The 26,228-nt window shown below is 36.7% G+C and overlaps 2 protein-coding genes and 1 pseudogene across 2 annotated transcripts in view; 1 reads left to right on the top strand and 2 right to left on the bottom strand.

Moving 5' to 3' along the window:
* The window catches only part of LOC136029995 (solute carrier family 2, facilitated glucose transporter member 1-like), a 101,827-nt gene that overhangs the window by 60,287 nt on the left and 15,312 nt on the right, over nucleotides 1-26,228 (bottom strand). The window lies entirely within an intron of this gene.
* LOC136030616 (glucose transporter type 1-like) overlaps nucleotides 1-26,228 on the bottom strand; it is a 47,159-nt pseudogene that overhangs the window by 10,273 nt on the left and 10,658 nt on the right.
* LOC136029997 (solute carrier family 2, facilitated glucose transporter member 1-like) overlaps nucleotides 24,244-26,228 on the top strand; it is a 109,540-nt gene continuing 107,555 nt past the window's right edge. Inside the window, exon 1 of the mRNA XM_065708592.1 lies at nucleotides 24,244-24,292. The gene's annotated coding sequence lies outside the window, so the exon portion shown is untranslated. The remainder of the gene's footprint in view (nucleotides 24,293-26,228) is intronic.

Below are 26,228 nucleotides of genomic sequence, written 5' to 3'. Positions count from 1 at the left end.
AATAAAGAAGCGTAACGGTACCACCATCGAAGTAGATAACCAGTGGGTTGTTCCATATTCCCCATTATTATCAAAAACATTTAATGCACACATAAACGTTGAATACTGTAACTCCGTAAAGGCAATCAAATACATATGTAAATACGTCAACAAAGGCAGTGACATGGCAGTTTTTGGCTTGCAGCCCGAAATCAAAGATATCGACGAAATCGTACAATATCAGGCTGGAAGATACATAAGCAGTAATGAAGCTGTTTGGCGAATTCTTTCATTTCCGATACATGAACGTAGTCCAGCTGTTGTTCACTTAGCGGTACATTTACAGAATGGTCAACGTGTTTATTTCTCGGAAACCAACGTGCAACAAAGAGCCCTGAATCCACCGGATACAAAGTTAACCGCTTTCTTTTCGCTTTGCAAAAATGATTCTTTTGCAAAAAAACTGCTGTATACTGAAGTGCCTTCGTATTACACGTGGAATACTAAAAATAAAGTATTTGAACGTCGAAAACAGGGTAAGTCAGTCGACGGCCAACCTACCATCTTCAAAGATACCACGATAGGAAGACTCTACACCGTTCACCCCAATCAACATGAATGCTTCTTTCTATGCCTGCTTTTGGTGAATGTGCCCGGTCCGACATCCTTTGAGTATTTGAGGACTGTAAATGGTACTATACATGACACTTACCGTAGTATATGCCAAGCTCTGAATTTATTGGAGAATGACCAACACTGGGATAACTGCATCAATGACGCGTGCGAAACGTCAACCCCAAGTCAAATTCGTGCATTGTTTGGCATCATTTTAACAACTTGCTCTCCATCAGCTCCTACAGAGTTATGGGAAAAATATAAGTCAAAAATGTCCGAAGATATACTCCATCAAAAACAGTTAGAAACGTCAGATATGACTTTTGATTTTACATCAGAAATTTATAACTACACTTTAGTTGTTATAGAAGATTTGTGCGTACGTATGGCAAACAAACCTCTTCAGGATTTGGGAATGCCTTCACCTAACCGTATCGCTGCTGTTTCGACATGTGTAGAATTGGATCGTGAACAAAGTTACAGTACGAGTGATCTATTGTCGTATGTACAAAATAACATTTCCAAGTTAAAGTCGGAACAAAAAGACATTTATGATACGATAATGCATTGTGTCGATAACAACGTTGGTGAAATTTTCTTTTTGGATGCGCCAAGAGGTACTGGTAAAACGTTTGTGATAAAACTGATTCTGGCATCAATTCGATCAAAAAATGATATAGCGTTGGCAATTGCGTCGTCCGGAATAGCCGCAACATTGCTGCCTGGTGGAAGAACTGCTCATTCCGCTTTGAAATTGCCTCTGAACTTGCATTCTACAGAAACTCCCACGTGCAATATTTCCAAATCATCTGGGATGGGTAGAGTATTGCAGCAATGCAAACTTATTATTTGGGATGAGTGCACAATGGCACACAAAAAATCGCTCGAGGCTCTGGATCAATGCTTGAAAGATTTGCGAGGGAAGTCGAAACCCTTTGGCAGCACATTAATATTGCTTGCGGGAGATTTCAGGCAAACATTACCTATAATACCTAGATCAACTCCTGCAGACGAAATGAATGCTTGCCTGAAAAATTCTAATTTATGGGCACACGTAAAAAGATTAAAATTAACTACAAATATGCGTGTCCGATTGCAAAACGATGACTCTGGTCAAATATTTTCAGATCAATTGCTGGCAATGGGAAACGGAAAGCTCCCAGTAGACTCAATTTCTGGACGTATACAACTACCTGCTGATTTCTGTAATTTAGTGACGTCCAAAAATGAATTGATTGAAAAAGTATTTCCGAATATTCTAAAAATTATAAAAATAATAAATGGCTAAGTGAAAGAGCGATTCTCGCACCCAAAAATATAGACGTCCACGAAATCAACAATATTGTTTTGACCAAGATTCGAGACCAGGCAGTCCTTTACAAGTCAGTCGACACAGTTTTGGAACCAAATGAAGCGGTTAATTATCCATCTGAATTTTTAAATTCCGTGGATCTTTCAGGGTTTCCACCACACGTGCTACAACTAAAAATAGGCGTACCAATAATACTTTTAAGAAATATCAACCCACCAAAGCTTTGCAATGGCACGCGACTTGCCGTAAAAAAAAAACAATGGAAAACCTAATAGAGGCCACAATCTTGACAGGGCCTTTTGAGGGTGAGGCTGTTCTTATTCCTCGCATTCCCATGATTCCAACGGATCTGCCTTTTCAATTTAAAAGATTGGATTCCCAATTCGATTAGCATTTGCAATCACCATTAACAAAGCTCAAGGTCAATCATTAGAAAAATGTGGTATAGATCTCAATACTGATTGTTTTTCCCATGGACAATTGTACGTTGCATGTTCGAGGGTCGGTAAACCTGACAATTTATTTATATGCAGCGACAATTGGACAGCGAAGAATGTTGTATATTCGCAAGTTTTACGCAGTTAATTTGTATTGTATCTATCTATCTATCTATCTATATAAAAACGAGTTGTGTGTATGCATGTTTGTTTGTTTGTAAAAAGAGCGTTTGCATATGACGTCATTATTAGTACATACGGCTTTGTATATGGACAGACAATGGGAAAGCCAAGAATGTTGTATATTCGCAATTTTTACGTAGTTTGAAACACATATATAAATCTATCTATATTCACAGGTGGGACACAGGGACACAACTACAATGGCGCGAAACTAATATGGCGCGTAACGACTTACGCGCACGGGGGGCTTGGGGGGAGGGCTTGAAGCGCCCCCACCAACTAGGTGTTGGGGTGGCGCGAAGCGCCACCCCAACAGCTAGTCTATCTATCTATCTGTATAAAAATAAGTTGTCTGTGTGTGTGTGGGTCTGTCGGGTGACGTCATGTTTGTGTGTCGACTGACGTCATGTTTTCGACTGACGAAATTATAGACCGGGACATCGGGACACAAATGACGACCGGGACACCGGCACATAGGGAATATAAATGACGACCGGGACACTCAAAGAGAAAGTGACCGGGACACAAGGAATGTTCGATTAGCAATCATCATCAACAAAGCACCGGGACACAAATGACGACCGGGACACAGGGAGTATAAATGACGACCAGGACATAAGTAAAAAAAAACTAAAAAAAAGGTAAAAACTACAATAAAACTAAAAAGAAAAAAACTAAAAACTAATAAAAAAAGCTAAAAAACTAAAAAAACTAAAAAAGAAAAAAAAAGAAAAAAAGGAAAAAAATGAAAAATAAAGGAGAAAAACAAAACTAAAAAAAAACAAAAAAAAACTAAAAAGAAAAAACAAACTAAAAAAAAGTAAAAACCAAAAAAAAACGAAAAAGAAAAAAAGGGGAAAAATACAAAAATTTATTTCATCATATACCATTTCGAAAACGAATGTATATACAAACCGGGATACAAATGACGACCGGGACACAGGGAATATTAATGACGACCGGGACACAGGGACACAACTACAACGGGGACGCCGGGGGGCACAGGGGGATATATAAATGACGACGGGGACACAGGGAATGTTCGATTAGCAATCACCATCAACAAAGCTCAAGGGCAATCATTAGAATCATGAGGTATAACTAAAAAAACTAAAAAAAAGGTAAAAAACTAAAACCTAAAAAAAGACCAATTCAAAAACGAAAACCGGGACACAAATGACGACCGGGACACAGGGACACAACTACAACGGGGACGCCGGGGGGCACAGGGGGATATATAAATGACGACGGCGACACAGGGAATCGTCGATTAGCAATCACCATCAACAAAGCTCAAGGGCAATCATTAGAATCATGAGGTATAGATCTGAATACGGATTGTTTTACCATGGACCATTATATGTTGCATATTCAAGAGTCAGTAAACCTGACAATCTATTTATATGCACAGACAATGGGACAGCAAAGAATGTTGTATAGTCGCAAGTTTTACGTAGTTAAGAACACACATATATATATATATATATATATATATATATATATATATATATATATATATATATATATATATATATATATATATATATATATATATATATATATATATATCACAGGTGGGACATAGGGACACAACTACAATGGCGCGTAATGACTTACGCGCGCGGGGGGGCTTGGGGGGAGGGCGCGAAGCGCACCCACCAACTAGGTGTTGGGGTGGCACGAAGCGCCACCCCAACAGCTAGTTCATATATATTAAAAGTCTCTGATGTCATCAGTAGTCTCGGTTTGTGTTGTGTCTTAGCTTTTCAGGAGGGGATATGAGCCAATCAAAAGAGCAAGAATTAGGAAACTTTAAAGAAACCTATAAAATATAAAAATTCTGATATTCTTAGAGATGCATGCGTTCCTGGGAGGAGTTGAGTCATTTGGTCTTCTCGCACGGCTATGAAAAGTCGTGAGTCAAGAAATACTTTATGAAAATTGGAGCTCAAAGCAAATCGGATTATTTGGGCTCTAAATTCTACTGCCATGAATCCATAAATGTTTTACTCAAAAATGGATCGATTCGAAATAAACGATTGAAGTTGTTTTAAAGTATGTGACCCAGCCCTGAATAGATTTATTTGACAGATGACCCAGGATAGTAGGTCATGCGATGAATTTATGCATGCAAATGCACAACTGTTTTAATGTTCAGAATAGGCAATTATTTGTATTTTAGATGGAAATCTTGGTTGATGATTATTTCTTGAAATATTGTAGTGACTTCACAGAAATTTTTAACAAAAATAACACCCATAAAATTATTCAAAATGGATTAAGGGATCCTTACAATGAAACAGATTAATAAAATGAAACTCTTAGCTTTATATTTTCAGTATTTTATCCTCTTTTCAAGTATCGAATTCGTATACTTTTACATTACTCACCGTGATTTACAACTCGTCCCCCCATAAGTGATTCTCAAAGTGACACCATTATATTTCTTATTTTACGCTATATCTAAATATTTTTTCCTCTTCTGAAAATGTTCCTACCCCAGAGTTGAATCTAGGTGAGTAGAACTGCCTCACAAAGAACATCCAGTGAGCGGCAAAACTATTTATAGAGAAAAATTATAATAAAAACTTTCTTCGAAAAAGAAATAATTCAACATTTGAAAGTATCTAAATTCCTATGCGTGAGTAATTTGTCAAACATAATTACACGTATTTAGAAGCCTCTTGTCTCTCCCTCCTGTTTTCCTTTAAGGGTTTATTTGTGGACTGGGATGATAGGTCGACCCAAAGGGTGTTAGTGATGCCGAAAGTGTTTTCTGTGGCCCTGCTAGGTAGGAAACCCAGCTGAATCCCTCCGTTCAAAATTTTAAGAGTTTCCAGGAGGCGCAAATTTTTAGGGAGGCAACGATTTTTCTTTTTTATTTTAAGAAGACACAAAGGAGGTATTTTCCAAAATAAAATAAAAAATGAAAATACCGTGAAAGATGACTTCCCCCATCTTCCCTTATAATTTTTATGATTGATCAGGGTCTTCTCAAAGCCATATCGAGGATATTTGTTCGGGGAAGTAGATGGATTTACAAAAGAGCTTTTAAAAATGATTCGCACAATTGTTTATATACAGTTTTGTTATGTTTCAACGAGTCAGACAAACATTTTGGAGGGGATTCAAACACTCCCATCACATACCCTGGATATGACCTTGGGTTTTGAGATACCATCAATCTATGGAATAGATCTCTAATTTTACTTAGTTAAATTTTTCGCGTAAGCGAATATCTGTCAGTGACGGAGGCGAATAACAGTTTTCTTACTTTTTTTTAGAAAACTCTTAAGTTTTACTCTTTTGTTTACTATGATTGCTTACTCAATTTCTTTTCGTTTTTGGTTTAATTTGTATTTAATACTAAAATGTTTGATTTTGGTTTAAGCTTCATTTGCATATTCAGTTTAAGTTTTACTGGTTTTAAGTTTTATTTATTCATTTATATCAGTACCTGTTGTATGTTTTTTTTGCAATAATTGTTATTCAGTTTGAAATTATCCATTAATAGTAACTTTTGGTCGTTTCGAGCTTGAATTCTGATAGGAATGTATTTCTGCTGATCTTAAGTTTCATATTGCCTTTACTTTTCTTTGAAAAACTTCCTTTTCGGAAATTTTTTTTGAATTAATTTTGTCCTCTTTGATTTCTAAAGTTTCCGGTTTTTAAAAAATATTCCCCATTTCAAAATTGATTTTATTCAGCATCGAAGTTTCATCTAAGTATCAAAACTAGCATCAGAGTAACAATATCAAAGTAACGATAAGTAACTTCCATAACTTACAGCCTTTGCCCTAGAAATCAAAGTTTCCCCGTAGATACGTAAATCAAAGCATCAGAATAACAATAAGCAACTTGCCTAACTCACAGATCTAGCTCAAAGGGCAGGGGTCGACCCCAGAAACAGAGTTATTTGGATTTTGCACTATATTGATCAATATAACCATCTCAAAGCTTTGACCCGATGAATTTGGGGAAAAGTGGGTGGGGGTACTTGTTGCCCCCTGGCCACTTCGGGATCTTTAAAAAAAGAACAAGAAGCTTCAATTTCCAATCGAATGAGTCCCCTCCCATCTTAATACGACCAGTGGACCACCATTTATACAAAAAAAATTTGAGTTAATAATCGACAACTTGCATAAATTACAGTCCTTGCCCAGGAGGCTAGGGGGGATTTTTAGACCTAAGTTTTATTTATTTGACTTTTGGACTATTTTGAGCAGAATCGCTATTTCTAAAGTTTGATTACACGTCTTTGGGAGAAAGAGCGTGAGGGGTGGGGGCTCTGGCTACCCTTTGGTCACTCTCGCCTCTTAAAAAAGGCACTAGAAACTTCAATTTCCAATTGAATGAATCTCCTCCAAAGTTTATACGACCACCCTTTCCGTAGAACTTTATGAGTTAGCAATGAGCAATTACCATAGCTTATAGCCCTTGGCCTGATGGGTGGATGTTTAGGAAACCCGGAATCATCCTATTTTAACAAATCGAGTGAGCAACTAATAGTGCATCAGGGAGATCTAGAATCAAAAATACCCTTTTTAATAACAAATATTATATATTATATAAGGTTTCGTCTCCAAGGAGGGTTCCAACTTTGCCCCTCCCAGGATTTTGAAGGAATTATGCCCCTGCCTGTGAGGTTGACAGAGCCCCGTAAAGGCCGGATTCAAGGGTTGTAAGTTACATCCCTGGGGCATGTAAGGTTTTGTGGAAGAAAATGGTCGTACAGGCTATAGAGGAGGCTAGTTTGATTGAAAATTGAAAGTTCTAGTTCCCTATTTCCATAAGGAAAAGTGATCAGAGGGCAACGGGCCCCCACGCCCTCTTTTCTTCAAACATACCTAATCAAAAATTTGATATAGCCATTGTGATCTATTTAATCCAAAGATTATATATCAATACCTTCCGGGTGCCCTATACCACCCCAGAGACATAGGGCAAGGGTTTTAAGTTATTCCCCAGGGTCATGTAAGGTTCTTATGGAAAAGGTGGCCACAAAGACTTTGGAGGAGGCTTATTTGATTGAACATTGGAAACTATATCTCCCATTTAAAGAGTCGGAAAGGATCGAAGGGCAAATAGTGACTTCCCCCGACATCTTTTTCCAAATTGCATCCGATATAACGTTTGAGATAACCATTTTGTTTAAATTGTCCAATGATCATATGAGAGTACCTTCGGGGTTGACAAAATTCCCAGAGCCTGGGACAAGGGTGCTTTCAGAGTATATTAGGCTCTTATGGATGTGGCGGTGGTATAAACTTTGTAAAAGCTTATTTGATGGAAAATTGAAAGTTATGGTTCCTTTTTAAGAGTTCGAAATAAAAGGAGGGCAGCTAGCCCCCTTGGCTTCTTTTCCTCAAATTTATCCGATAGAAATTTAGACGCAGCCATTTTCCCAAAATATTCCAATTGTCAAATAACTATGGTTTTGGGTTTAAACCCCTTCCCTAGAGCTCTCGAGGAAAAGGGCTATAAATAATATTAGTTATCCATAATTATCGATCACATTTTTATGGAAGGCGTGGTCTTATTAAACATAAAGAGGCTCATTTGATTAGAAATCAAAATTTCTTTTTCATTTTTAAGTGCTGAAAGTGATAAGAGGGTAACCAGCCCGCCTCCCACCATGCACTTTTTCCCCAAATGCATCCGATTAAAATTTTGAAAAAATCATTTTGTTCTAAATAGTCCACGTTTCAAATAACTATAACTTAAGGGTTGAAAACCAAACCCTCACCCCTTTCCCCCGAAGTTATTCGGTCACAATTTTGTGACGTGCTTCCAGGATTGAACCTCCTCCCAGCCCTGGGGAAAGGACTGTTAGTAATGCAAGCTGCTTATTGTTACTTTGACCCTTCGCTTACTTTGATACTCAGATTTACCGATTTGTAGGGCAGCTTTGGTTTACGGGGCAAGTTACTTTTTATTACTTTAAACTATCTTTACTTGGATGCTTTGTTGCTTTGATGTTGTTACTTTGATACTATTTTTGATGCTTTGATAAAACTTCGATGTTGAAAAAAAAATTATTTTGAGTTAGAAGATCTTGAGTGGCTTAAGACTTTGACAATCAAAAACAAACAAAAATTAATTAAAAAAAAAACTTTCCGATAAAGAAATTTTTTGAATAAAAGTAACACCCATATCAACAAACATAAGATCAGCAAAAATAAAAATCTATAATAATTCAAACTCAAATCGACTAAAAATTACGATAAAAGAATAAATAAAACCCAAAACAAACAGTAATTAAATAAATAATCATACCAAATAAGAATACGACTGGTACCACATAAACAAATCTTAAAACTAGTAAAACTTCAGTTGAATACTCAAATAAAGCGTAAAAGAAACGAAAATCTTTTATTGTTAAATTACATAAACAATCATAGCAAACAAACATAAAACAATGATTGAATACGCAAAAAAAGCGTAAAACAAACAAAAGATCTTTTACTGTTAAATTAAATAAACAATCATAGCAAACAAACATACAATAGGTACTAGTATATATGAACAAATAAATCTTAAAATGAGTACAACTTAAACTATACATGAAAACCGTCATTTCAATATGAACTAAGGGAAAGCTAAATAACCTATGTGGGCCCCCCTATAGCGGCCGGCTCATTGTTTGAAGAGCAACATCTCTTCCTGGTTAGCACAGGCCTCTCCTAAAATCAACTACCAATCGTAAGAAACAATTAAAAGTGTCTTCTCACAAAATCCGTTTGCAAGGCAAACAGGGTTTTTCAATGTAAGCTTCTTTGTAATTGCGCTGCTAAACTAGATAGTCGGCTAGTATCGAGAAAGTGCGGTAATTCAACATTCAATGCAGAAATTGACTGTAACAGTGGAAGAGCATTCATGAAGCGGCTTTCAAACTCACAGCACAATCGGTCTATCATAAGAAAATAATCCCTACTGAAAGCATCTTTAGTTGATTCTTTTACTACATCAAGATCACTTTTTCCCAAAGTCGGCAGGATTGCAAAATCAGGTATGCGGGAAGCTACTTCCTACGAGGAATTCTTTTTGATTTCTGAAAGATTTCATCAAAAGCTTTGTCATTTCACATGTCTATAATTTTATCTCATGTAGCTGCAATAATGCCAGTAGCTCTATAGGAAACTAGGTCTACCACCTGCAGCTGCTCCGACAGAGAGATTGTGGCAAAGAAAATTCCACTAGATGGAGTGTAAATATAAATTCAAATCTCTGAAGACTGGTTGCGAGTCCATGGGCCTGAGCTGCTCATTCCCTGTCGCTAGATGTTTTGGTAATTGATGAAACGGCCACTACATAGTGGCATCTATTCAGTACCTTGTTCTCCGAATTACATCAATCTTTTAGTAGATAATCTCCAGCTTAAGAATAGTTATGCCAATGGCTTTTTGAGAATTAACAAACAGTTAGTATCGTGCATTGCTATTCGCGATAGAACAATACGGCTCATGAACGGAGAAGAAAGGTGCCATTTGTCTCAAGTTCTGAATGCAATCAGCTAGGCCGAGGTTGAGTCTATGAGTATCATAATGAATTTAAATTGTTTGAGGTGCAAATGCTTTAATACCGGCTTGGACACCTGAAAAATGGCGACTCAAGACATTGGCTTGGTATTTTCATAGAAAAATTGAAACAACAACAAATTTGTCCATCCCCATCTGGATGTTGACCAGTAAATTTTTCGCCCCTCTCAATCCTAAATTTTCTTGAATTGACACAAATTGATAGGTCTGAGTTTTTCTTTCAATGCACGGTTTGTTAAGAAAGAGCATAAAACGAGGCACAGAAGAAGGAAAAAGCGCTAATAGGAATGCTTATCAATTAGCAGTAGCGTCATTCTTTTTCTTGAGGGGTGAAACCACCGTTAAACCAAACGTCCTAGAAAAAGCTTTCAATACACTGTTGTTTGGTTGTTCTTAGTTTTTTTTCATATTTTTCTCATCTAATATTTTCATGTTTTTTTTTTTTATAAATTGGTTCAAGTTAAATTCCCCCTTCTGTTGATAAGGTCTTTCCGTTGTGAATTCAGAAATATATGGTCTTTGGTTTCTAGTACAATTTCTTTTCAGTTGTCCTATTAACAAATCTTGCCCTTTTTCCATATTCTCATTTCGTTATAATCTTTGATGTGTGAGATTAGGTACTCTCCTTCAAGGCTTTTATCGATTTTTTGAAATTCTTCTTTTATATAATACATTTTTTCTTATCTTTCCTGAAATCATAAAGAAACAACAGGCGTGAAATTCTCACTTTGATTATCTCAAAATTGAAGAAGCTAAATTTCAAGACAATTCATGAAATAAGCATTTTGAATGAAATCAAATTTCAAATTTAATGCGTTAACTGGAGCCAAAGAAGAAAAGGTGCAAGAAACTAGGCAGAATCTTTGCACATGTAATAAGCATAACTAAATGAATATAAACTATTACTGATTAAATGTTAAAAACCATTCCTTTCCAAAAATCTAATTAATAAATCTTTATCGAGTTTTAGCCGATTCAATGCACGTCATTAAACCACAGAAAAATACTTGGCTAGAAAAACGTGGTTTTTGGGAAAGTATAAAAAGTAAAGTTTTCTAGCTTTTGTTGTTCTTAAGTCATTTGTCGTCTAAAAGGGATATAGCATAAGTAAGTGTGATTTAGGTTTTAGGTTTTGTTGAGCGTCTTTATAAATGTTAATGGTTGTATCGTGCTTGTCCTGCATTTTCAGTTAATACAGTAGTTGAGAGAGAACCTTGGATTTCCTTAGTTTGAACTCGGACAGGACCAACGCATACTTGTCTAGGCATTTGGGATCGACTGTGGTGTTGCAGTTATCTACGCCTGCGGCTGCTAGCACTGGGTGTTTCGAACCCGGCGGGCTCGCCTTAACAAGCGTTAAGGCCCCCCGAAAAAGATTCACACCAGGCAGTTGACCGTTGGGCTAGTACAGTCTTCAGGCGCAGCGAACCGAGTGACCTAAGAGCATTACAGTGGTGGCAGCGGTACTGAGTTAAAAAAAAGGACATCCAAGGACTAGGTCTTTTCCGTCATGTCTTTGACAGAAGAGCAGGAAAAGAAAATATCCTCTCTCACTACGGTATTAGGGATAGCAAAAAGTATTCCTGAATATGCGGGAACAAGCAACGTAGATGAGTTCATTGAAAGACTCAAAATCTTCAATGAACTTGCACAGCCGTATGACTTTAAGACTAAGAAGCAGTGTCTAGCGACTAGGCTAAGAGGGAGTGCCTTGCAATATTTTGATTCGGTTAGAGATATGGAAAGTGTATATGACTGTATGGACAAATTAATTGAAGCTTTTAAAGCTAGGTTTATTGAAACAAGTTCGACCGAAAAACTAAAAACAGAAGTAGTAACATTTGATAGCTCCATGAGCATTAGGGAGTATGCAGACAAAATTTGTAGAGCAGTATGTTTACAGCTAAGAAAAACTGGGGCAGAGGAAACAATCCAAAAAGTACAATTACACGCATTTACGCAGGGATTGCCGAAAAAATTAATTCGACTTTTACTTTCTCGAAAACCAGATTCACTGGAAGAAGCCATAAGGCGCATAGAGAGAGAAATACAAATAGATGAAACAATGAAAACATTTGAACAAATGTCGATCAATATAACAGAAGGAGAGAATAACAGGGATCGGGGTAGAAAGCGAGTAAGATTTTAAAGGAAACTCAGAAGGACGGGTCTAGAAGCTTTTTTCGACCCAGATTTGAGGAGACAACTGGAGATTGGAAGCGATTTCATAAGGAAGACAAAAGAGGAGACCAAAGGACGAATCTCAAAAGACAGGGGATCACCTGCTATTACTGCGAAAAGCCTAATCATAATGCTTCTGAATGTCGTACCAGAATTCGTAATGGAGACAGAGGTTACAGAGAATGTGGATCCCAAAGGCAGGAAAATCAGACAAACTGTGGACCAAGAGGAGAACAATCCAAAGGGTCTCCTCGAGGAAGGGTCAAAGGATGATTTTTCAGACCATTTAGTGCCAACAGGGACATCCCAGGACCAAGCAACACATACACACCTGGAAGAGATGGAGGAAATTTTATTAGAGAATTCAGCCCCAGAAACCAAAGAATGGTTCAGGCAAATGCAACAGAGGAGTCATGGGACGATCCTACACCAAGCTCATTTTGGCCAAACTACATATCAGGAAACGATCATGGGGTAAATTTAAACGAAAAGCCCAGCCTTTGAGGGTCGAAAAGGCTGCGAGTCAAACTAGACCCTTATACAGTCTTCAATGTGGTGATGTTAATAATTCTACGAATTTGCCCATAGTTCGTTGTTTTAGTATAGAGTGTTTTAAAAATGTACCTTGTCTAATTCATACGGGGGCTTCGACTTCAATGATCAGAGAGGAAATATTTAGGAGACTACCGTCAAATATACAAAATAAAACTTCAAAAATGTACGAACAGCCTAATATCAATCACAGGTCATCAGTTGAGCATTGTGGGGGAATACCATTTAAAACTTCATACAGATAAAGAAGGGATCATTGTGCGGATGATTATTCGCAGAAAACTGCCATTTCCATGCATACTAGGGGTAGATGCACTTCGAAAATATTGTATAATTTGGAATCCGACCAGTAATGAAATCAAAATCACTAGCCCCACAATAAAAAGGGATTTTAATTGCACAACTTTGCAAGATACTGATCCTTGCCAAAAATATGAATTACAGCTTAATAATAAGGTAACAATAGAGGCAGGGACTAGCATTCAGGTTTTAGCAACAACAAATACTGAACCCAATCAGCGAATAACTGCTTTAATAGAAGGCTATACGCTAGAGAAATATCCTTCTATTTTTGTTGAAAGTCAGCTTTTGACCATAGAAAGGGGGACAGCGTACTTGAAAGTGTCAAATTTGAGCAATCAAAAGGTCAAGATTCCAAAAATTAAGCTAGGAGTAGCAGAACAGATTTCTCATGAAAATATCAGGTCACTTGAAAATTCCAAGTTATGGGCAAATAGCATACAGGATACATCTTTCAATACACCACGATCAAAGCAGGAGGAATATGACATGACAAAAACTGAATTCTTGGCACAGTTTGACCTTAAACATTTGTCGCACAGCACCATACAGCAAGTTGGTGAGATTTTGTGGGAATACAAATGGACTTTCGCCAGACACAAGTCTGATTATGGCTTAACACATTTAATTACACACAAAATACCCACAGAAGGCCCCCCGATTAGAAAGCAACCATACAAAACACCGTATCATTTACGATTGTGGCTAGATGAACAAATTAAAGACATGGAAACACAAGGGGTCATCAGAGAAGCTGTTAGCGAATGGTGTTTTCCATTGGTTATTGTGCGAAAGAAAGATAACACATGGCAATTTTGTGTGGATTTTAGAGCCTTGAACGCTGACAGTGAAAGATGTAATGAAACTTCCCCGCATAGATTCCATTTTGGACTCACTAGGAGGATCTAATTTCTACACTAGTTTCGATCTGAGAGCTGGTTACTGGCAAATAGCTCTAGATCCCGAAACCAAGGATATGGCTACTGTCATATTGGACGATGGTAGGACATTCACATTTCAGCGGATGCCTTTCGGTTTATCTTTCAGTCCAAATTGCTTCAGCAGACTCATGAATTTGATTCTGAAAGAGAACGATCAGGAAAAGTTTTCTCACACTAACACCAAAAAGAAAACAGACACACTGAGCTATTTGGATGATGTCATTTTGTTCACTGAAACAGTTAAAAGTCATTTGGATGGACTGAAACGAATTTTGGGAAAATTCGAGAGAGCAGGTTTGATATTGAAACCCCAAAAACTACAAATATTGGTGCAGAAGCTGGTCTTCTTAGGTCATCAAATAAATCAAGGGACCATCTCTCCAAACCCAGATAAACTAGAAATTATCAAGCAACTAAAGCCTCCAAATAATCATAAAACCTGTAGATCAGTGTGGGGATTATTAAGCTATTTCCGGCGCTACGTTCAAAATTATGCTACTATCGCTAAACCTCTTACTGACCTCCTTAAGAAATCTGGAAATTTCGAATGTCCTCCAGCAGCAGTAGAAGCCCTTTCAAGGCTGAAACAGGAATTGTTAAATGCTCCTGTCTTAGAGCTTCCCAACCTTTCTCACGATTTTGGCTTACAAACGGATGCATCATCAGTAGGTATAGGTGCCGTGCTCTTCAATATTAATCCTAATGGAAAGGAGTCGATTGTTCAATATGCGAGTCGTGCTTTAACTGACGCTGAAAGAAAGTATTCCACAGTTGAACGAGAATGTTTAGCTGTCGTCGTGTATATGGAACATTTTCGACAATTTCTCTTGGCGAAGAAATTTACCTTGAGGGTAGACCAAAAATCGCTAATTTGGTTGCATACCATGCAAAACAGCTCCGCAAGGTTAACACGATGGGTGCTTCGTCTTCAAGCTTTTGACTATAATCCAATCTACATCAAAGGGCGTAGTAATATATTGCCAGATTTTTTGTCTCGAAATCCAAAGGAAATATCAGAACAATCAAACAGTTCGTGGTAACGAACTGTAGTAAGGAGCGACCCGGCTCAATAGAAACCAAAACTCTAAAAAATGGAATTTTGATACCAATAGCTACATCAAAAGAATCGGATTTTAATGCTTATTTTAAATATATAAGTTTCATCAAGTTTAGTCTTACGCATCAAAAGTTACGAGCCTGAGAAAATTTGCGTTATTTTAGAAAATAGGGGGAAACACCCCCTAAAAGTCATAAAAGTCATAGAATCTTAACAAAAATTACACCATCAGATTCAGCGTGTCAGAGAACCCTACTGTAGAAGTTTCAAGCTCCTATCTACAAAAATGTTGAATTTTGTATTTTTTGCCAGAAGGCAGATCACGGATGTGTGTTTATTTGTTTGTTTGTTTTTTTTTCCCAGGGGTGATCGTATCGACCCAGTTGTCCTAAAATGTTGCAAGAGGGCTCATTCTAACGGAAATGAAAAGTTCTAGTGCCCTTTTTAAGTGACCAAAAAATTGGAGGGCACCTAGGCCCCCTCCCACGCTAATTATTTTCCCAAAGTCAACGGATCAAACTTCTGAGATAGCCATTTTATTCAGTGTAGTCGAAAAACCTTATAACTATGTCTTTGGAGACGACTTACTCCTTCACAGTCCCCGTGGGAGGGGCTACAAGTTACAAACTTTGACCAGTGCTTACATATAGTAATGGTTATTGGGAAGTGTACAGGCGTTTTTGGGAGGATTTTTTGTTTTGGGGGAGGGGTTGAGAAGAGGAGGATATACTGGGGGAACTTTCCATCGAGGAATTTGTCATGGGGGAAGAAAATTTCCATGAAGGGACTGCAGGATTTACTAGCATTATTTAAAATAACAATGAAAAAATAAATATGAAAAAGTTTTTTCAACTGGAAGTAAGGAGCAGCATTAAAACTTAAAACGAACAGAAATTATTACGCATATGAGGGGCTCACCTCCTCCTAATACCTCGCTCTTTACGCTAAAGTATTTTTAGTAATGTCAACTATTTATTCTACGGCTTTTGTGATTCAGGGGTCATTCTTAATGAATTGGGACAAAATTTAAGATTTGGTGTAAAGGGAGAGGTACTGACGAGGGGGCGAACCCTCTCATATGTGTAATAAAACATGAGAATAAAAAATTCTTTACCTAAGCTAATTTATAAGTTACGTATATCTTTTACTAATAAAAAGATTCGTAAAAAATTAGAAGTTCTAGTTGCCTTTTTAATTAACCAAAAAATTGGAGGGCAACTAGGTTTCCTCCCCGCTCTTTTTATCTCAAAATCATTCGATCAAAATTATGAGAAAGCCATTTAGCCAAAAAAAAAAAAAAAAATATGCAAATTCCTCTGCGGAGAGCCAAAATCAAAACATGTATTGATTCAAAAACGTTCAGAAATTAAATAAAAAAAACAAGTTTTTTCAACTGAAAGTAAGGAGCGACATTAAAACTTAAAACGAACAGAAATTACTTCGTATACGAAAGGGGCTGCTTCCTCATCAACGCCCCGCTCTTTACGCTAAAGTTTTTTACTGTTTTAAAAAGAAGAGTTGAGAGAAAGAGTCAAACTTTAGCGTAAAGAGCGGGGCGTTGATGAGGAAGCAGCCCCTTTCGTATACGAAGTAATTTCTGTTCGTTTTAAGTTTTAATGTCGCTCCTTACTTTCAGTTGAAAAAACTTGTTTTTTTTATTTAATCTCTGACTATAGCCGAAATACAAGAGGAGAGCGCCATCTTTTCGATAAGAAACAGCACTTCATCAGGACAAAGACGATTTTTGCTCATCAATGAAAAAGTTTATAGCGGAGGGTAAGGAATTACCCGAACACTACAAGCATCATATGAAGGACATAGATCATTACGAACTAGACGAAGACAAAAATGTCTTAGGAAGATACTACAGGCCATTACAGACGTATAGGCAAAATGACACCCGATTAATACCAGTTATACCAAAGAGTATGGAGGGAGAAGTTATTTATTTCTCACATGTCGTAAATGGGTGCCATATGGGAGAAGCAAAAACCAAGGGTAGAATCAAGGGAAATTTCCATTTTCCAAATATGTATAAAAAGGTCAAAGAATTTATTCAGAGCTGCGAAGATTGCGCAAAACACAAATCACCACAAACAATGCCACGAGCAGAATTGGGGACTTATGGAGTACCAGCAGGAGTTGGAGACTTGATATCAATTGACATCTGGGGCTCAGGTGGTGGACTTCCAGTATCAGCTCAAGGAAGCAGGTGTGTTCTCACCATCGTGGACCATTTCAACTCGTTTTTATACGCCTACCCTGTGCCCGATGAAAAAGCAAGCACTATTGCAAAAACTCTAGTCACTCGCTTATTTTTGGAACAGGGTATTTTTCCCAAAACCATTCTAACAGATAATGGACCTTGCTTTGGGGCCAAACTGCTAGACGAAGTCACCAGCTACCTTAAGATAAAGAGGTGGTATACATCAGCTTATATGGGCATGTGTAATGGGAAAGTAGAACGTAAACACCGTGAGCTTGCATACATGTTGGGTATTCATGCTAAGCAAGAACCAAATCATTGGGACGATCACCTACCGTTTGTAGTATTCGCAATAAATACCGCTTATTCTGCTACTTTAGGAGACACGCCGTTTTTCATACAGCACTTGCGGGATCCCAAGATTTGTATGGAGTCTATAGGTAATGAGCGTGTATACTATAATCTGGATCAGTATAAACAAGAAATAATTATGAGAATGAAAAAGGCAATGGAACAAGTAGCTAAAAACTTAGAAAAAGCTAAGGTAAAACAAAAAGATAAATATGATCGTAGAGTTAAAGATACACGGGAATATAAAATAGGAGATATAATCTGGGTTCAAAAACCAAATTTGGAAGGAACAAAAAAGCTAAAAGAAAAATGGGATGGACCTTTTCGTGGGATAAAAATTCTTTCCAACAATTTAACATATATCTTGAGGCATTCAAAAAAAAACACAGAGGAAATAGCACACCATAACCGCATCAAACCTGGTTTCTATCCCAAGCCATGGAAAGTGAAACCTGTGCAGGAAAATTATTTAGATACTGATGAAATGGCAGCCCCGGTTCTAACACATCAACCATATAAGTTCTTAGATCTTTTTAACAATTATTACAAATGGGAGGAATTAAAGGAGTGTCTAGCACGCATTTGGATGGACTACCTCAAACAATACAACCCGAAGGAAGACTTGTCAAATTCACCCGAATCGAGTGACGTCAAATCTGGAGACAAGAATCCAAAGCAACATTTCTTTCCAACTAAACAGAGTTCACCGATTCCTCCGGCAGTCAATCCCTGCACCATTACAGAAGCTATCAGCCCAATAGCTCATTCACCAAATAGTTTGCAAATGGGGGAACAGGCGAATACACCAAATATCAAACTTACCACAGGAAGAAAATTACTAACTTGTCCGGATTGTGGGCGAAGTCGCACGCAAGACTGGGTCACCCAACTGGGTCTCCAAAAGGTCCGTCAAAATCTGCAGCTCAGGTAGCCAAACAGCTCAAATTAAAAGCCAAACAACAAGAGGAAAAGTTAATGCAAAAATTTGACAAAGCGACAAAAATTAGGTCTCACTCGGATTTTGATGTTACCAAAAAGTCCCGTAAACATCACGGTGAAAAAAGAAAACGATTAGGGCTTCCACAGGAGTCTGAGTCTCTCCAAGAAAGTTCGTCGGGTAGATCATGTTTACCTCCGACAAGGTTAGTTTTAAACTAATAAGTAAAAAAAAAAAAAAAAAAAAAAAAAAAGTATCAAATGTGAAACCCCATAGAAGCGATCCAATTCCAAGTTGGTTCGTTTTGTAGACGATTTTCGGCATGAATTCTATGGAAGTAACTGAATTTGCAGCGCCCATGGGAGATACCTCCGCATTACGGCGATTTTGCAAGGAAAGCAAGCGACATAACATGGTAACAAAAGATTTTTCACGAGAATGTGTACTAACCATTTTAGCAGAGATTTTTGGAAAGGTAGGAACTTATCCTAGTTTTGAGTTTTTATTGAAACTGAAAACAGTGGTAGAAAATCATCTAATTAATCATGAAAGATAACAAAGACCTATGGCCTGTGGTAAACCAACAACCGAACAAAGACTCTCTAGTAAAAGCTTTGCAGGAGCAAAAGTTAGAGTGGATAGTTAGGATTTCGAATGAGACTTGTGAAATTGTAATTAGCAAGGATTCATTAGTAAAAATCACATATCTAAACTGCGGCAAAATTATGAACAGTGAACTTTCAGGATTGCGCATATTTTCATCAAACTACCGTTTACCGCAATTAATTTGTTGGAAAACGTTAAAATAGAAAAAAAGAATAAAATATAGCGAATTGAACAAGATATTTTGATTTTCTCACACACAATGTACTTATGATGTAGGCATGCTCGTAGCCGGCAACCGAGAGCTCTCTAGTCATGATTTCATTGGTTATAATTTCTTTTAGAAATGTTCAAAATTCTCTTTGGGGCAATTATTCTGATCGCGTCTATAAAGGGAAGATATGTGGGGGCCAAATTGACACCAGAGGGAGTGTTGGTACATGCAGTAGACGGAGGAGTAGCTGTACAGTTACGCCAGGTGAGAGTTGTTGAGTCTTACTGGCAAATTTTATTTGATATTGATATGACTCACTTACAACACATGTTAGAAATTTTAAAGTCAAAAACAAAATCGTATAAAAGAGTAACCCAAGACTTTTTCGCTCGAAAAGATTTAAGAAAAAGTATTCTAGTTTTTATGAAAATAGGAAATATGAGCGTGGCAAATATATTAGAAAGTTTTGAGAAATCTGTATCGGCTAAGCTATATGCCATGAAAAGACATATAGATTCGATCATGCACATGATGTAATACAGGGTAAAATTTAATTTGAGAGCTCTGGTGGAAGAACAAGGCAAAACTATGGTAGCAATCAAATTTCTGAAGGAATATGTGGAAACATTAAGCACAAAAATACCCCTGGAAGAAAAGAAAAGAACTGAAAGCAGAATTTTTTTTTCATGATATAAAGGCGCGTATGTCACTGTGGATGGGGCAAAATAAAAAGATTTCTAGCCTTCATTGGACCTTAGAGGAAATCACTACGCAAATATCTAAAGTTGAATATTTAGTTACTCATGCAAGTAAAACGCAAGAATCATTATACGGTGCTTATCTAGTGTCCTGTATGATGGAGATCTCTACACATTTACAGGTTATTGTTGATTATGCGTTAGAAGTTGACCGAGCATTAACTGTGCTAGAACTAGGCTAAATACCCAAACTTTTATTGCCACCAAAGGAACTCAAAGAAGTTTTAGAAACTATTGAATACATGCTTTTGGCAGAAGGGCATTTTGAATTACCAAATAGGATTGACCAGTTGATCCGTTTTATTGGTATTCACAAATGGATACATCGTCTTTTTTTTGTCAACAGGGTATATTCAAATAGTTGTTCAAATTCCCTTAGTGAAACATAAACGCAATTATATACTGTATCAAACATTTCCGACGTCAACAGAAGGACCAGTTGGTACTAACATCACGCTGGAAACTTCTAAACAGTATATTTTAATAAGTGAAAACAGGGATCAGATTCGTTCTATAGGGGACAATATAGATGATAAAGTTTTAGAAAAGGGTATCTTGGATCCAAAGTTAACAAAGCAAGGCATGAAAAGAACGAGCAATGATACCAGTCTTAGTTGTTGGGAGAGTATATTACTAGGAAATTTTCAAGGCATTGACAAAGCTTGTAGTTGGAAAGTCACAGCTAAATCGAGTACCACGGAAGGCATTGTTCGTATTAGTGCATCAGAAGTAGTAATTACGAATAAGTTTAAGCTAGAGGGATCATGTATAAGTAATATAACCTTTGTCAGTTTTCCATTGGTCATAAGTTCTTCTTATGAATGTATTCTATGGTACAAGGATACTGAATATCGGTTAACCCCCCAAAACTTAGTTAATGGTAAAAATATTACCACAAAAATCGTCAATTTTCCTTTGAAATACATTTTAAGGGGAAATCGGTCAATTTTCGCAAAAGAAAAAAGTAAAAATCTAGTAAAGTCGTGGAAAAAAAGGTTCAAGGAAGCTATCGAGTGGAGACAACTGTATAATGACGTTGTGGAAGAAAATGAAATAGCTGTAACTCAGGCGGATATTCTTCTGAGATTTATTAGGGCAGAAAGTGTTCAATTAACAGAGTTGTTTTTTGTGTATAATATTTTTTGTGTTTAGGAATTTTGTGTATAATTTTATTTTCACTGACGGCAGGATGGGTCATATATCAGAAAATCAGGATTAAGAATGTTACTGAAGAGATTACCGAGCTCCAAGCATTATCGGTCACTCGTGAACAGCTCAGAGTTATAAAAGAATACGCAGATTATGTGGGTGTAGGTCGTTAAGAAGTCGAACACGTAAGAGCAAGTATAATTATTTTCGTATTTAATCTAATCTGAAACTTACTACTTCCAGATGGAGTTACCAGTTCTTATTTTCATTTCTTTTTGCTTCATAAAACTTATACCGAGTATAGGGTTGACAAAGGAGTCGTCTTTCGGAAGCTAAATAACGTACGACCAACCAAAGGCGAATGGCAAGTAATAATTCGTTTTGATGCATCACCTCTGTACTCGCTTCAGGGTCAAGTAAGTCTTTTGTCTAAGAACCTAGAATTCACAAAGCAAGACATGGTATCCCAGTTCCAGAAACATCCGTTCTTTCCATATGAGTTGAACGAAACCGGGAACTAAGAACCAAATTATTTCAGCAACCACTTGCGTCCCTTTTCATGGTATTGAATAATCAAATTCATGAAATTTTTAAGGACGTCGATCATATGCTCCTTACGATGCAGAAGGACACAAATAAAGAAAATGAAAAAGGTAATAATCAACAACGAAGTAAACGCAGTTGTTAGGAGTTGTGGGAAATATTATCCGGATATCTTTTTGGGATGTATAGGAATCTACATGGAAAAACAACGAGAGCCAAATCGGGAAAATCGCTAAAACTGATGAAAATTTAGTGCAATAACGACCAAAATAATAATCACTTGCAAAAGATTGTTGATAAGTTAAACTCAATTGAAATACCAGACACCTTCAGGAGAGTATCGAAATTGATAGTCCAATATTCCAAACAGAAGAAGAGAGAATATCTTTCTATAATAATAAATTGCTTCACGGATTTGTTTATTTTTTTGCAATTATGCTGGTTCTTTATATAGCTAATCTAGGAATTCGATTTTTTGTGTGCAGTAAGTATTCTAAGCAAAAGCTTCAAGAACAAGCACACAAAGAACCGACTACCTGTCGGACATGTGATGCATAGATTTTCTTTTGTGTGTGTTCATGAAAAAAAAAGAAAGAAAAACAAGACGAGAAACACGTGAAAAAAAACACATGAAACCGGAAAATTCAGTATGATAACAATTTGCGGAAAACATTACAATGTAAGAAACCACAATTTTTTTTTTCTTATCTTTTCCTTGTAAAACAGTCGCACTAGTTTAAACATTATTGAGAAATATTTTTTTAATTGTTGTAAATAATGAATCTAAGTGTCTTATTACCAGCCTGTGAGCAATTAGTGGAAGAAGTATATTTAGTGCGAGAAATTTTATTAAATGGGAACAGACAGCAACCACAATGGGGTTGGCACTTCGTTTTAGTGACGGAGCATTTCAGTTGCTAAAGGGAGAGTGTATAGTTTGTATAGAAAAAGGATATATTGAAATTTTAGTTTTGGGTCGAAGTAAAAGGAATTTAACGTTTTGTCATATCCAATATTATTTAATGTATCGAATAATCTTTATCTCGTGGCTACCGCTTCATGTGTTGTGTTGTATAAGATTATATAAGTATTAACTTCTGAAAGCTATATGTATAAACTTATCAATTTCTAGTTCTTTTGATCATATATAAAGCATGCTATTTTTCAGATCATAGAGATGTAGGACGCTTACTTATCAAAGCTATAAAAATACATAGAAAGGATGCAGCATTGTTATAATCCGGCACGCTCCAAGCAAGGATAATTTAAAAAGGACAGCAATATTGACGAAAAAGGACATCAAGCGAAAAAGGATCAAGCTATTAAGATACACTAGAGAAACTATATTCATCATAAGTAATCCATTGCAGAAGAGAGCGTGGACGTATTCAGATTGGTACCCACGGGGGTTTCCTGTTCTCTTAAATTGCGGGGAAAAGGCAATACGGGTCACGCACTTCCCATGTGATCTTCCTTAGTTCAGTATTTTCCACTAATAAAGTCAGTGTCAATAAAAAGAAAGGACAAATGTAACAATCTATTTTTAAAGTTAATGTAAAATTTAAGAAATCTCCTTGCTGTAATAACTTTTTCTTATTCATTCAAAAATTCAGGAAGTCATCTAATTCTCTGTGGTGATCTAATTTGAAAAAAAAGAGATGTTATTAGGAATAAGAGACAAAAATTACTTAAATTTTGTTTTACTAAAGTTGAAATTTCTTTTTTTTTATAGTTTCTTGGGAATTCGTTCTTTTGTACTAAGATCGTTACAGGTACCCTACATTTTATGGAAAATAGAGATTTTTTTTCCGCAGACAAGAGTAAGTGTGGATTTGTCTTGTAAGAGCTATTTAACCAAAACCAAACTCTATCGGTGGCGTCCCACAAAGACATTTCTATCGAAAGGGGTATGCGAAATTCATAAGACAAATACGCGCAGAACAAATCAAATAGTGTTGGGCAGACACTGGTACTAATAAATCCATGGTATAAACTTGTGGATTAACTGCTAATTATTTCACCAATCTCTAATCAAACCAAAAGACCAACTTGTCTGCAAGATAGTTCCAGCAATAGAGATCTATTGACCCATATGATCAAAGGATCGAATAGAACGAATAATCCTGGGGAAAAAAATCTATATAATAATATTGATATTTAGAATAAAAGACGGGGACGTCTTTTCCGTATGGGGGAAGTATTGTAATAAGCATAACTAAATGAATATAAACTATTACTGATTAAATGTTAAAAACCATTCCTTTCCAAAAATCTAATTAATAAATCTTTATCGAGTTTTAGCCGATTCGACGCACGTCATTAAACCACAGAAAAATACCTGGCTAGAAAAATGTGGTTTTTTGGGAAAGTATAAAAAGTAAAGTTTTCTAGCTTTTGTTCTTAAGTCATTTGTCGTGTAAAAAGGATATAGCATAAGTAAGTGTGATTTAGGTTTTGTTGAGCGTCTTTATAAATGTTAATGATTGTATCGTGCTTGTCCTGCATTTTCAGTTAATACAGTAGTTGAGAGAGAACCTTGGATTTCCTTAGTTTGAACTCGGACAGGACCAACGCATACTTGTCTAGGCATTTGGGATCGACTGTGGTGTTGTAGTTATCTACGCCCGCGGCTGCCAGCACTGGGTGTTTCGAACCCGGCGGGCTCGCCTTAACAAGCGTTAGGGCCCCCCGAAAAAGATTCACGCCAGGCAGTTGACCGTTGGGCTCGTACAGTCTACAGGCGCAGCGAACCGAGTGAACTAAGAGCATTACACACAATCTAGACCAACCTAGGCTGCAAAGGTTTATCGTTGTACGAGATTGTGTTCTTTTTACAAAGTGCAGAAAAAGAGGAGACCTGAGGCATACACGATACAGAAAAGATTCAAGAACAGACTCAAAGAAGTAAAGAATACGTAATCATAACTGACATCTATAATTTTATGATGGATCCTGTCTCTTCTTGTTTTGTTGTAATGACACTCAGGTATGGTGGCTTCAACAATAATGCAATAAAAATGTATCGTGAAATTTGTAGTAAGAACAATGAATAAATATGTTTGGCAATGAAGCTCACAATAGGTTATTGTGAAATACAGCTCTATTAGAAACGATTTTGTTTTAATTAAGAATACTTTTGTATGCAATTTTTTTTTTTACACTTCTATTCAAATCAATATAAATTGTGACTACTAACTTGGGGTGCCCCAACCAGCCCTTCTACCCCAAATATCTTGATGGGCGTTTATTTCAATTGCAAAGTAACCCAATAGATGTTTTGGGCATTGTAATTAATTTTGCAGGTAAAATAAAAAAAAATATTATGTAAATTGTGCTGCTTCAATTAGTAGTAAGTATGTTTCTAATTTAAAGTAGGTTACTAGACGAGATAATCATCTTTCTCGGTGCTTCAACTCAATACGCAGGATTTACATTCATCGATTGTTCGATTGATGAGTGATTAATCAGTTAATGCTTTTTAACGAGTGACCTTGTGTTATCGAGTTCTGGATTCTAATAATGAAATGCTTCTAAATATACCCGTTCATTAGGTGAAACGACTAAATCGGAGACGTATGGCAAAGGTTGGTCCAGTCGTAATCCGTCTGTTCAAGAACCGTTTGTATTACGTTTAACAAATGTTTGTCAAACATCATGTTTTACTGCTGAATTTCTTATTGGCCATAAACATTTGATTCCTTAACTCAGAAGATTTTCCTTTATAAGTTATTGCATGATGGTGTAAGAGGACAGGCACATGATTGGTTTGATTCTTATTTGTCAGCTAGAACTATCGTGGTAGATTCTCTTTTTCGCTCTTCGTCTGATGTCGAGTTTGGTGTTCTTCAAGGCTCTGCTCTGGGACCGTTTATGCTTCTGAATTATGTTAATGACATTATAGTTGCAGTTAATAAACAGTAATCTACAGTTTGCTGTCACTAATGTCATCCTGAATTTTTGTATTCTAAAAAAATCCATCATCTTCGCTATCGCTATCTATGAAGACGCTATCGTTGCTTTTGCTGATGGCAGGAATAGGAGTCTGAGCAGGAACGGTATTGTAGCAGGAGTCTGAGATACTTCCAAAGCTAGTGAACCTTTTTGAGGTAATCATCCGTTTGTTTGACGCTAATTGCCTTATCCTAAGATTCAAGAAGCTAAATTTCAAGACAACTCATGAAACATATTACATTTCATAAACATTTTGAATGAAATCAAATTTCCAATTTAATGTGTTAGCTGGAGCTAAACAAGAAAAATACAAGAAACTAGGCACAATCTTCGCACAATTTAGACCAATCTAGAATACAAAAGGAATGCATAAGTTTATTGTTGTACAAAATCATCTTCTATTTACAAAGTCCAGAAAAAA

This window comes from Artemia franciscana, chromosome 8, assembly GCF_032884065.1.
Source record: "Artemia franciscana chromosome 8, ASM3288406v1, whole genome shotgun sequence".
Classification (NCBI taxonomy): Eukaryota; Metazoa; Arthropoda; class Branchiopoda; order Anostraca; family Artemiidae; genus Artemia; species Artemia franciscana.
This window is presented reverse-complemented; position numbering and strand designations above follow the sequence as displayed.